An 11,958-nucleotide genomic window follows, 5' to 3' on the forward strand; every position below is an offset into this window, starting at 1 on the left:
AATCTAGGTGTTAGATCTAGTCTAAGGTGTATTTTGGGTTCATTTTGGCCCTTAGAGTCATCCTTGTGATTATAAGCTACTCTAAGAGCTTAGAATGATGGATCTTGGCTTTTGGGAGGTCCCTTATTCATAAAAATGTCATCTTGGTGATTTATCTTGGACCATACATGAGTTGGATGTTTATTATGGATGTTATTAAGGATTCTGGTGCCATTAAGCCATGCAAAGGAGTAAAGTTGCCAACTTTACATGTTAAGACATCTCATTAGGGTCATATATGAGTTTGGAAGTCATTCGCTTAACCATTAAGAGCTTAATATATATATTTTCGTCCCTAGTGAGTACGTTGGGCGTACATAGGAAGTACGCTCAACGTAATGAAGGTTTTGTGCATCAATCGTTTGTACTATGTGCTTTGAGGGTGAGTACGTTGGGCATACCATTCTGGTGTGCGGATCGTACTCCCCAGTTTACCATTTTGGGATTTTTGAGATTTGAGCCTTGTTGGGTCATTGGACTTCTGACTTTAGGCCATAGATGGACTTAGGGTTTTCTTGGAAGTAGGTCCATGACGGTTTTGGGGCCCAATCGGGTTATTGGGGCATAATGGGCTTTTGTTGCTTTTGATTTGGGTTTTGGATTGCCATTTTGGGTTTTGGGATTTTTATGCCTTTGGGATGGGCTTTGGTTATGTAACAAGTAAGAAAAGTGTATAATGGTCTTTTACCCTTTAGGATGTTGGTTTATGGAGTGGGCATCGGATTTTGGGTTATTGGGTTAATTATTGATTAAGATTGTATTTATTGTTAGTTGGTGCGAGGTTATTCAGTTCAGCGGTCAGAGAAGTTATTTGATTATCAGCGGATTGAGGTGAGTTTTCCTCACTGTACTTGCAGGTCGAAGGCACCAAGACCAGCCCTTTGGATATGATATTATGTTATGTGATAGTATGTTATCATGTTGTAGTGATCTGTTTGATTGGTATTCTGGTATATAGGATGTTGTTATGTTTAGTGATCGATAGATCTACCTGTTCGTCTGTTGGCTGATTATATGTTATCTGTTATGTATATGTGCACATACCTGGATGGTGGTTGAGGCTTTACTGCTTTGTGCATGAGCCAACAGGTCGGGGGCATTCTAACCCGATGGTTGAATGGGCGCGAGGGTATTCCATCCTGAGGATGACAGGACCTATTGTATATTAGCATTCCAACCCAACAATGGTTGACTAGACCCATAGTATATTGGCATTTCATCCTGATGGTTGATTAGGCCTAGGGTATTCCAACGTGATGGTTGACTGGACCCATAGTATATTGGCATTCCAACCAGATGGTTGATTGGGCCTGGGGGTATTCCAACTCGATGGTTGATTGGACCCGACATGCTATTATTTGTATATGTTTTTTGTTTGTGTGTTGGGACTTTGGGGAAACTCACTAAGCTTTGGGCATATAGATTTAGTTTATGGTTTCAGGTTCTTCAGAGGACAGTGTTGAGGCGAAGGCATGATTGTACACTTCCTTGGTTTTACTACTGATCGGATCTTGGGAGACTCTGATTTTAAATAGTGTTTTGGAAACAATAATTATATAAACACTTTTATTAGTAAATGGGTTGTTTTGAAAGGTTTTAATTTGTTGAAATTTTTGGGATGTTATAAGTTAGTATCAGGGCCTTGGTTTGAGTGGATTGGAGGAACACTTATGTGAATATAGTCTCAAACTAAGGAAATGAAAAGGTTTTAAAAATAATTTTCACAATTGTTTCCAAAAAATCAAGAAAGGATGTGATGTGTACGATCAGTCGGAGCCAGTAAGTAGACCCCAAATTACCACATTGTTATTTGATATTGTGAGATGTTAGAATAGCATGCTAGTGATAGGTTAGGGATCTTTAGGAATTTCATGATATAATTGTCTGATTATATGATGCTTGATAGCCTAGGGTTCTTTCTTATATGAAATTAACATCATTATTGTAGTTGCTTGGTGTATGCATCATAGTTGTACATGTCATACCCCCAAACCGGAACAACGGAAACGTTCGAGGGCAGAGGACGTCATGTACAGCATCATAACAATGCATAATAGTAAAACAAGCAACAACATCATCCATTGCATTAATAATATAGTTAATACAAGTGTGTTTTGTATAAAGTTTGTAAGACACCAAAAATATGTAATCAAAATAAAGACGAGTCTTGAATATGCTCCGTCTTCTCAAAAGCTGGTCATCGGTACCTGTCTACTGGTGACCTGAGAATACAAGTTATTTTGAAAGAGTAGATCAGCATTAAAGCTGGTGAGTTCATACGTATTTTTGTGTCAATTGTTTGTATTAGTTTTGATGCATATGTTTGTATATGTAGTAAAAAGGTTTGTATCTTTCCAGAAAATCCTATATTTTCTACTAAAATGAAAAGTAGTCTTCTACCAAGACTCGATTGTTCTGCATGTTTGTTCTTTCGTAAGAATGTATGTTTTCCCAAGTTTATGACTATCTTTACTAGAAAATAGTTTGCATTACTCGATGTGAGAATATCACTATATGAATGTAATGGGAAAAATGAAGATGTGCAGTAGTATTAAATAAAATAACTACTGAAGTACTAACTGTAACTACCTTAAAACCAATAAGTTAAATTAAGGTAAAATGTGATGAGGTTATAACCATGCTTGATTGACTAGTATAAACCATGACGATCAAAATACGTTGAAATGGTATGACATTTGTCACCTGTAGACCTACAGGTCCCACTGTACCTAGCAGCAAGGTGTAGGATGGTCAATCTCGTATAAATTTATACACAAACTCACGCTCTCCATCCAGGAGACTCTGGTTACAAAACGTGACACAACAAGTATATTGTTATGCCAAGAAGTAGTTGTAGCACCCGGTTCCTGGTATGTAAATCTTATTTGATGTATTTCCTTTCTTTTAGCCTTGGACTCGGCGAGTCATAGGTCCGACTCGCCGAGTGGATGCGGGACCCGGGACGCGTTTAAGTTGTCGACTCAACGAGTCCATATCCTGGACTCGGCGAGTCACAGCTGTTGGATGAAACCCTAAGTTTTAGGGGTTTGCACCCTATTTAAGCAACTTATCTGCCCCAGGCCAGCCCCCATTCTCTCCCCAGAGCTCCCCAACCCTCGTTTGTGCTTGTTCTTTGAAGATTGAGGTTTTGTTGTGTGCTTTTGAAGGCTTTGAAGGAGGAAGGAAGTAGATCCATAAGAAAGGAAGCCATCCAGGCCATTATTGTGTTCTTCCAGCAATTCCTTTGAGGTATAACCCGTTTTCCCCATGATTCTATGTTTAGTACTTCATTTGGGTCTTTCTTGGTCAAATCCCCAAGTTTGTATGTGCATTATATGTCGTAATAAGATGTTTGGCCTTTGGATCTAGGCAAGATTGAGCTCCAGGAGCTCAGATCTGTTAGCTTTTTGGCCCCATGTTGCTTGTTAGCCCTAGATCTACCCTTTTGAGACATTTTGAGCCCTAAAATCCATATTGGTGAATATCCACACGTAAAGTTGGAAACTTTACGTGTGATTCGTGTCCTAGAAGTCCAGATCTATGAATGGCATGGACTGGAATCGAGCAAATCGGTATATTTTAGGAGCGCATGGCAACGACTCGGCGAGTCGTTCATGTGACTCGGCAAGTCTGCTCGCGAGTCTTCGAGTTTGTCCCCTTTTCATAGTGTCGAGTGAGCGGTGAGTCACAGGGTGCGACTCAATGAGTCGGAAGCTTAACCCATCTATGGAGGTACTCGGCGAGTCAATGCCCTGACTCGGCGAGTTCAAGGCAATCTCCTTAGATCAAGAACAGACTCGACGATTTGTTCATACAACTCGGCGAGTCTTAGCATGAGTGTTCTTCGGATGAAGATGAACTCGACGAGTTGTTCATACAACTCGGCGAGTCTTAGCATGAGTGTTCTTCGGATGAAGATGAACTCGACGAGTTGTTCATACAACTCGGCGAGTAGGATGAAGGACTTGAATATTGGTCATGAAGGCGAACCCGTCGAGTCGTCGCCTAACTCGACGGGTAGGATCGGGATTCAGGACAGTCGCTTGAGTAGGGACTCGGCGAGTTGGGAGGCCAACTCGGCGAGTCGGGTCAACTGAAAGTTGACTCTGACTTTGACTTAGGGCAAGGTCAGGGGTAAAATGGTCATTTTTACCCAAAAGTCGGTGAGCAAGGTGTTGATTGAATATATTGTGGGAATTGCAGCCGGAGGGTTTCCGGAGCAGCAGCAGCAGCAGTAGTAGGTGATCAGTTCCCACACAGACCAGCAACTATTTCGAGGTGAGTTTCCTTTCCAGTAGGAACGGGTCTAAGGCACCAAGGCCGACCCGTGTAGACGAGATGCTAGTACTAGAGTGTGGGCCAAGCCCGTATCTCTGTTGTAGTTAAGTACGATATATGCGTTAGTATGATAGAGTTGCTTATACTTGTTGTCTGTGTGATACTTGTATATTATGGGTTAGCGGTTGAGTGTGGGCAAGGCCCGTATCTCTCCGAGGATTGGAGTGTGGGCTAGGCCCGTATCTCCCAGATGGCGAAGTGTGGGCAGGGCCCGTATCTTCACAAGTGTGGGCGAGTCCCGTATCTCCCGGCTAGCGAAGCGTGGGCAGAGCCCGTATCTTCCCGAGTGTGGGCAAGGCCCGTAACTCATAGCTGAACATTGGTTGATTATGTGTATGCATGGTATGGGGTATTATGGGGGAACTCACTAAGCTTTGTGCTTACAGTTTTCAGTTTTGGTTTCAGGTACCTCCTCAGCTAGGGGAAAGGAGCTGGCGCGGTAGCAGCATGTCACAGACACACACTCTCCGGTTTCTGCATTATGAGTTTCTCTGGGATCGATACTCTGATATTCTGATTAGTTGTATGTCTTGGTTTTCAGACACGGTTCATTTTATGTTATGGTTGTTCAAACGATGTTTTTAGTTATTAATATTTTACAATGAAACGTTTTTAAACAAAAATTTTTGGATGTGAAAATTGGGTCGTTACAGTAGTGTCTCGCATTATTGTTATCTTGTTCTTGTTATAGTATATATGTTCCTTCCTATTCTAGTTATAGCATGTATGCTCCTTCCTATTCTAGTTATAGTATGTATGTTCCTTCCTGTTCTTGTTATAGTATGTATGAACCGACTCATGTATGAACTGACTCATGTAAGTTTCACTGATCTAGAAGTAGTAAGTATAAATCCTCTAAACTATACCTATTATAGTTTACTAGAATGATTGTTTGAAATGTTACTGATTGTAGGAAAGACTCAATTACTCACATAAGTAACTAAGTTAATTATAATCCTTAAAAATGGGTTTAATATTCATATATGTATTTAATAAGTATAACTATGATTTCACCGACATTCAGACTAGTCATCCTACCCCAAGCCCACAACCAAACAAGGAATAGGAGTCAAGGTATCTAGCAATAGTCCTAAGTTTGTTAAAGCATACTTATACGTAAATAGATAGACAAATATGATTTAATATAAAAGAAGTTTATAAAAGATTTAAAAGAGTTTTAACAAGTTTTGAGTATAAGAAATCCCTTTGGATGTTGTTGTAGCACCTGGTTCCTGGTACGTAAATCTTATTTGAGTATTTCTCTTCTTTTAGCCTTGGACTCGGCGAGTCACAGGTCCGACTCGCCGAGTAGATGCAGGACCCGGGACACGTTTAAGTTGTCGACTCGGTGAGTCCATATCCTGGACTCGGCGAGTCACAGCTGTTGGATGAAACCCTAAGTTTCAGGGGTTTGCACCCTATTTAAGCAACACATCCGCCCCAGGCCAGCCCCCATTCCCCCCCCCCCCAAAGCTCCCAACCCTCGTTTAAGCTTGTTCTTTGAAGAGTTGAAGCATTTGTTGTGTGCTCTTGAAGGTTTTGAAGAAGAAGGGAAGTAGATCCAGAAGAAGGGAAGCCATCCAAGCATCATTATGTTATTTCAGCAGTTCCATTGAGGTATATCCCATTTTCCCCTGTTTCTATGCTTAAGGCTTTATTTAAGACATTCTTGAGCCATCCCCCAAGCTTGTATGTGCATAATATTTCGTAATAAGTCGATTGGCTTCTAGATCTAGGCAAGATTGAGCTCCAGGAGCTCAGATCTGTTAGCTTTATGGACCCATGTTGCTTGTTCACCCTAGAGCTACCCTTTTGAGGCATTTTGAACCCTAAAATCCATATTGGTGAATATCTACACGTAAAGTTGGAAACTTTACGTGTGATTCGTGTCCTAGAAGCCCAGATCTGTGAATGGCATGGACTGGAATCGAGCAAATCTGTGTATTCAGTGGGTGCATGGCAACGACTCGGCGAGTCTGTTCGCGAGTCTCCGAGTTTGTCCCCGTTTCGTAGTGTCGAGTGAGCAGTGAGTCACGGGGTGTGACTCAGTGAGTCGGAATCTGAACTCATCTATGGAGGTACTCGGCGAGTCAATGCCCTGACTCGGCGAGTTCAAGGCAATCTCCTTAGATCAAGAACAGACTCGGCGAGTTGTTCATACAACTCGGCGAGTCTTAGCATAAGTGTTCATCGGATGAAGATGAACTCGATAAGTTGTTCATACAACTCGGCGAGTAGGATGAAGGACTTGAGTATCTGTTAAGAAGGAGAACTCGTCGAGTCGTCGCCTAACTCGACGAGTAGGAACGGGATTCAGGGCAAACGTTTAGGTAGGGACTCGGCGAGTTGGAAAGCCAACTCGGCGAGTCGGGTCAACTGAAAGTTGACTCTGATTTTGACTTAGGTCATGATCAGGGGTAAAATGGTCATTTTACCCAAAGGACAGTTAGCAGTGTTTGATTGAGTATGTTGTGGGAATTGCAGCCGGAGGATTTCCGGAGCAGCAGCAGCAATAGTAGACAGTCAGTTCCCGCTCAGATCAGCAGCTACTTCGGGGTGAGTTACCTTCCAGTAGCGGTGGGTCTACGACCACAATGTCGGCCCACCAGTAGGAGTCGTATGTTAGATGATTGTCTTTGTGATATCATCTAGGTTGCTACTATCTGATATGTTATATGCTAGCATGATATGTTATATGTGATAATAGTAGAGTTCGGTTGTTAGGACCGGAGGGTAGTTAGACACCCCAGAAACGTCTGACAGTACGTGATGATATGGTTGCATGCTGGCCTGTTATGTTATTTGCGATAGTGGTAGTAGGAGGGGACTAGTCCCCGCAGGTCGGTTGTTAGGACCGATGGGTAGTCAGCACCCCAGAATGGCTTGACATGGGTAGTCAGCACCCCAGAATGGCTTGACATGGGTAGTCGGCACCTCAGAATGGCTTGACACGGGTAGTCGGCACCCCAGAATGGTCGTACCGGGTAGTCAGGCACCCCAGAATAGCCTGGCAGTATGCGTGTTATTTGTTTGTAGGGTATGTGGTACGATGGGGGAACTCACTAAGCTTTGTTCTTACAGTTTGCAGTTTTGGTTTCAGGTACCTCTTCGTCGAAGGGGAAGGAGCCGGCGCGGTAGCGGCACATCATGCACACACACTGTCTTCCGCACTTACGAGATTCTCTGGGATTTATACTCTGATATTTTGATGGTTGTATGATTTGACTTTTAGACATGGTTTACGTTTTGTTATGGTTTGATCAAACAATGTTTTTAACTATTAATATTTTCTAAAGTAATGTTTTTAAAACGAAATTTTTGGACGTGAAATTTGGGTCGTTACAAGTTGGTATCAGAGCCCTGGTTTGAGGGATTCGGACTCACCTTCGGGGGTGTCTGAACTCAAATCGAGGGATTAAAAGAATTTCTAAAAGAATATGTTTCCTAAAAAATTGAGAAAAGAGTTTAAGAAAGAACGAAGTGTGTGATGTGCGCGACCGACCGAGCTCAAGTAAGTATTCCCCAAAGTACTCATATAAGTTTATGTTATGTTTATCAGTTTTTGTAGAACAGCGTGCTAGAATAGGACTAAGGATCTAGGAGTGATGCCTTATGTGCCTGCTTTATGTGTTCCAGCTGTATGAGAATTGCATGCTAGTATCAAGTAGACAGCAATAGGGTAGCCTGTTAGGGTTGTGCCCGATAGTGTGAGTTAGCACTGTGTGCTAGTTCAGTTTCCCTCCATGAGAGCGGAGTTGCTTGAGGTTGTTTCCCTTGTCTGGATGCTGCTTGCTTTGTGCTATGTGGGACTCCGAATAATGGGAATTAGCCATTAGACGAATACGTCACGTCACATGCGATCAGAGTTGAATAATCTTAGAGTGACGGACTTGATCCTACTGCGCAGCTCTTGTTTGAGTCCAACCGTTGTAGGGACGAGTCGGGTACTCGAAGGATTATCTGAGTCTCGTCGCATGTGATGGTATTTAGGTGATGGCTAATTGGCATTACGAGGAGGTTTGCAGCAGCTGAGGACTGGATCGAGTAGAGTCGGAGATTTCCTAGAGCGATCCTGGGATGAGTATAGTAGTGATCAGCAATAGGGAAAGGGATCTGGTGGAGTCGAGGCAGTCCTTGAAGAAGGTACGGATAGATGTGGAAGGTAGTATGGGCCCGTACTACTAAAAGCAGAGGATCCGTACCCGAACCAAGGAAGGCCAAGACAAGACCAGGGAACTTGTAAGTAGTTGTGATCCCTCAGGAAGTATCAGTATCTCTAATTATTGTTGTGATGTATTGCAGAATGGTGGTACTTCGATCGAGGCCGGTAGATGGCGGTTCAGGAGAGGGATCAGGTTCGGGATCAAGTTCCGAGCCGTTAGATGAGGGACTACGCGAGTTCATCGCGTCAGAGATCACCAGGGGCACCCTTGAGTCGACCCCCATCCTCTTTGGGTCGATCAAGGAAGGGATCATGGAGTTGATGGAGGATCGCCTGCGGGCATTTAGGAGTGATTTGGCATCTAGCCAGTCAGGATCTCGCACACTGTCCTTCAAGGACTTTCGGGGCAGTGGTGCGCCGGATTTCCATGGGGTGAAAGACCCCATTGCTGCCAGGCGATGGATTGCAGACATCGAGTCTGCCCAGTTGACTAGCTTCTGCCCCGAGGGGTCGAAGGTGAGGTATGCAGCAGGGTGTTTACAGGACCGAGCCCGGGATTGGTGGGAGTCAGTGGGTGACTCGTTGGGATCCTCAGTTATCGAGGCTATGACCTGGTCGGACTTCGTGACCAGGTTCAGGGCAGAGTTTGCACCGGCTGTCGAGCTTCAGCAGCTGGCCAGGGAGTTTCTGGATATGAGACAGACGACGGAGACTGTGGCGGAGATCACCGCCAAGTTCCGGGAGAGGGCTTTGTTGGTGCCCCAGTATGCTGGTGACGAGGATATGAGGAGGACTCGTTATCACGATATGCTACGAGCTGACATCAGGGAGCATGTTAGCTTTTCTGCTTGCCCTACCTTGGACTCTATGATTTCCAGGGCGCGGGAGAGGGAGATAGATTTGGAGCACATCCGGAAACGGAAATTAGAGGAGGGACAGGCAGAAGGGGCTTCGGGGAAGAAGCCCAAGGGATCAGATGGTAGGCCGAAAGGCCAATCAGGACCGAGCCGCTGCAGGAAATGCGGCAGGCCGCACGAGGGGGCGTGCAGGATGGGATCGTCAGGCTGCTACAAGTACGGCAAGCCTGGGCACATCAGCAGGGATTGCACTGCTCCGGCAGCAGTCATTCAGACATCAAAGTTGTTGTGTTTTCAATGTAACCAGAGGGGCCACAAGAAGGCCAATTGCCCCCAGTTGACAGTTTCAGCGCCGGTAAAGGCGCCAGCTCCAGCGACCCTGCGGATCACAGATGGCCGGCAGGGCAAGGTAGAGGCTCCGGTGGTGAGGAGCCGAGCATTCCAGTTGACTACCGAGGAGGCACGCGCCGCACCCGATGTGGTGACGGGTATGATTCTTTCCCTCTATTTTTATTTTATGATGTTGTGATATTGATATGTGCTCCGTATGTATATGTATGCATTAGGATCGTTCCATGTGAACGGCATCCCAGTTCAGGTATTGTTCGACTCGGGTGCATCCCGATCGTTTGTTTCTCTTGCGCTTAGCAAGAAGTTTCATGAGACTTCGGGCGAATTAGATTGCCCTTTAGAGGTAGAGATTGCTGATGATCGATCGGTGCGAGCATCGATGGTATTTCGAGATTGCGTGCTGCGTTTGTTTGAGGAGCGTTACTTGGTAGACTTGGTTCCCATTCCGTTGCGCGGGAACAAGGTGATCATTGGCATGGATTGGTTGAGCCCTAATAGGGCGGTGATAGATTGCGCGCAGCAGCTAGTGCGGGTCAGGACCCCAAGCGGGGGAGAGTTAGTGATTCATGGTGAGAGGCCTCAGTGTGGACCCATTGTATGTTCAGCAGCGAGGGCTAGGCGCTATCTTCAGCAGGGATGCACAGGATATGTCGCGTATGTGATGGATACCCGGGAGGCGGGCAAGGCGACAGTGAGCGAGGTTCCGGTGGTTCGAGATTTTGCAGATGTCTTCCCGGAGGAGCTACCTGGGATACCTCTGGAGCGACAGGTGGAGTTCAGGATTGACCTTATCCCCGGTGCGGCTCCGATAGCCAAAGCACCGTATCGGTTGGCTCCTCCCGAGATGCAGGAGTTGTCTACGCAACTGCAGGAGCTGCTAGACAAGGGATTCATTCGTCCGAGCAGTTCGCCTTGGGGAGCCCCGATACTATTTATGAAAAAGAAGGATGGGTCACATCGGATGTGTATAGATTACCGGGAGCTGAACAAGGTAACGGTGAAGAACCGTTACCCACTCCCGAGGATTGATGACCTCTTTGATCAGCTTCAGGGAGCATCTTGGTTCTCCAAGATTGACTTGTGTTCGGGTTATCATCAGATGAGGGTCAGGGAGGAGGATGCGCAGAAGACAGCATTTCGGACGCGCTATGGCCACTATGAGTTTGTGGTGATGTCGTTTGGGCTCACCAATGCTCCTGTCGCGTTCATGGACCTCATGAACCGCGTGTGCAGACCGATGTTGGATCGGTCTGTGATAGTCTTTATCGATGACATCTTGGTATATTCCAAGACTCAGGAGGAGCATGAGGAACACCCGAGGGAGGTGTTGGAGACCCTGAGGAGGGAGAGATTGTATGCCAAGTTCTCCAAGTGTGAGTTCTGGTTGCGCGAGGTGCAATTTCTTGGACACCTCGTCAACCAGAACGGGATTCTGGTCGATCCGGCCAAGGTCGAGGCCGTGATGAGATGGGAGGTTCCGAAGTCTCCATCTGAGATTTGGAGTTTCCTGGGATTGGCAGGCTACTATCGGAGATTTATTCAGGATTTCTCCAAGATAGTCGTGCCCCTGACGCGGCTGACGAAGAAAGTCGTGGTCTTTCGGTGGGGACCCGAGCAGCAGGCTGCATTTGAGACGCTGAGACAGAGATTGTGCGAGGCGCCAATCTTAGCCCTGCCAGAGGGCGTAGAGGATTTTGTGGTTTATTGTGATGCGTCCATTTCTGGGTTGGGCGCGGTACTAATGCAGAGGGGGCATGTCATTGCCTACGCTTCGAGGCAGCTCAAGCCTCACGAGGCGAACTACCCGACGCATGATTTGGAGTTGGGGGCGGTGGTTTTTGCCCTCAAGATTTGGCGACATTACCTCTACGGGGTTCGATGTACCATCTACACGGACCACAAGAGTTTGAGGTACCTCATGGATCAGCCGAATCTGAACATGAGGCAGCGTCGGTGGTTGGATGTGGTGAAGGATTATGATTGCGAGATCCTTTACCACCCGGGGAAGGCCAACGTGGTGGCCGATGCGCTTAGCCACAAGGCGGCGGCGATCAGGGATGTTTGCTTGAGGATGACCGTGGTGACTCCCCTGTTGGAGCAAATTCGGGAGGCTCAGCAGGAGGCTATCAAGGAGGAACATCGGAAGAGCGAGCGTGTGGTGGGTCAGGTTTCCTCCTTTGACTATGATAGCCGAGGATTATTAACATTACA

This window comes from Lactuca serriola, chromosome 2, assembly GCF_051521515.1.
Source record: "Lactuca serriola cultivar US96UC23 chromosome 2, Lser_US96UC23_V15, whole genome shotgun sequence".
Lineage (NCBI taxonomy): Eukaryota > Viridiplantae > Streptophyta > Magnoliopsida > Asterales > Asteraceae > Lactuca > Lactuca serriola.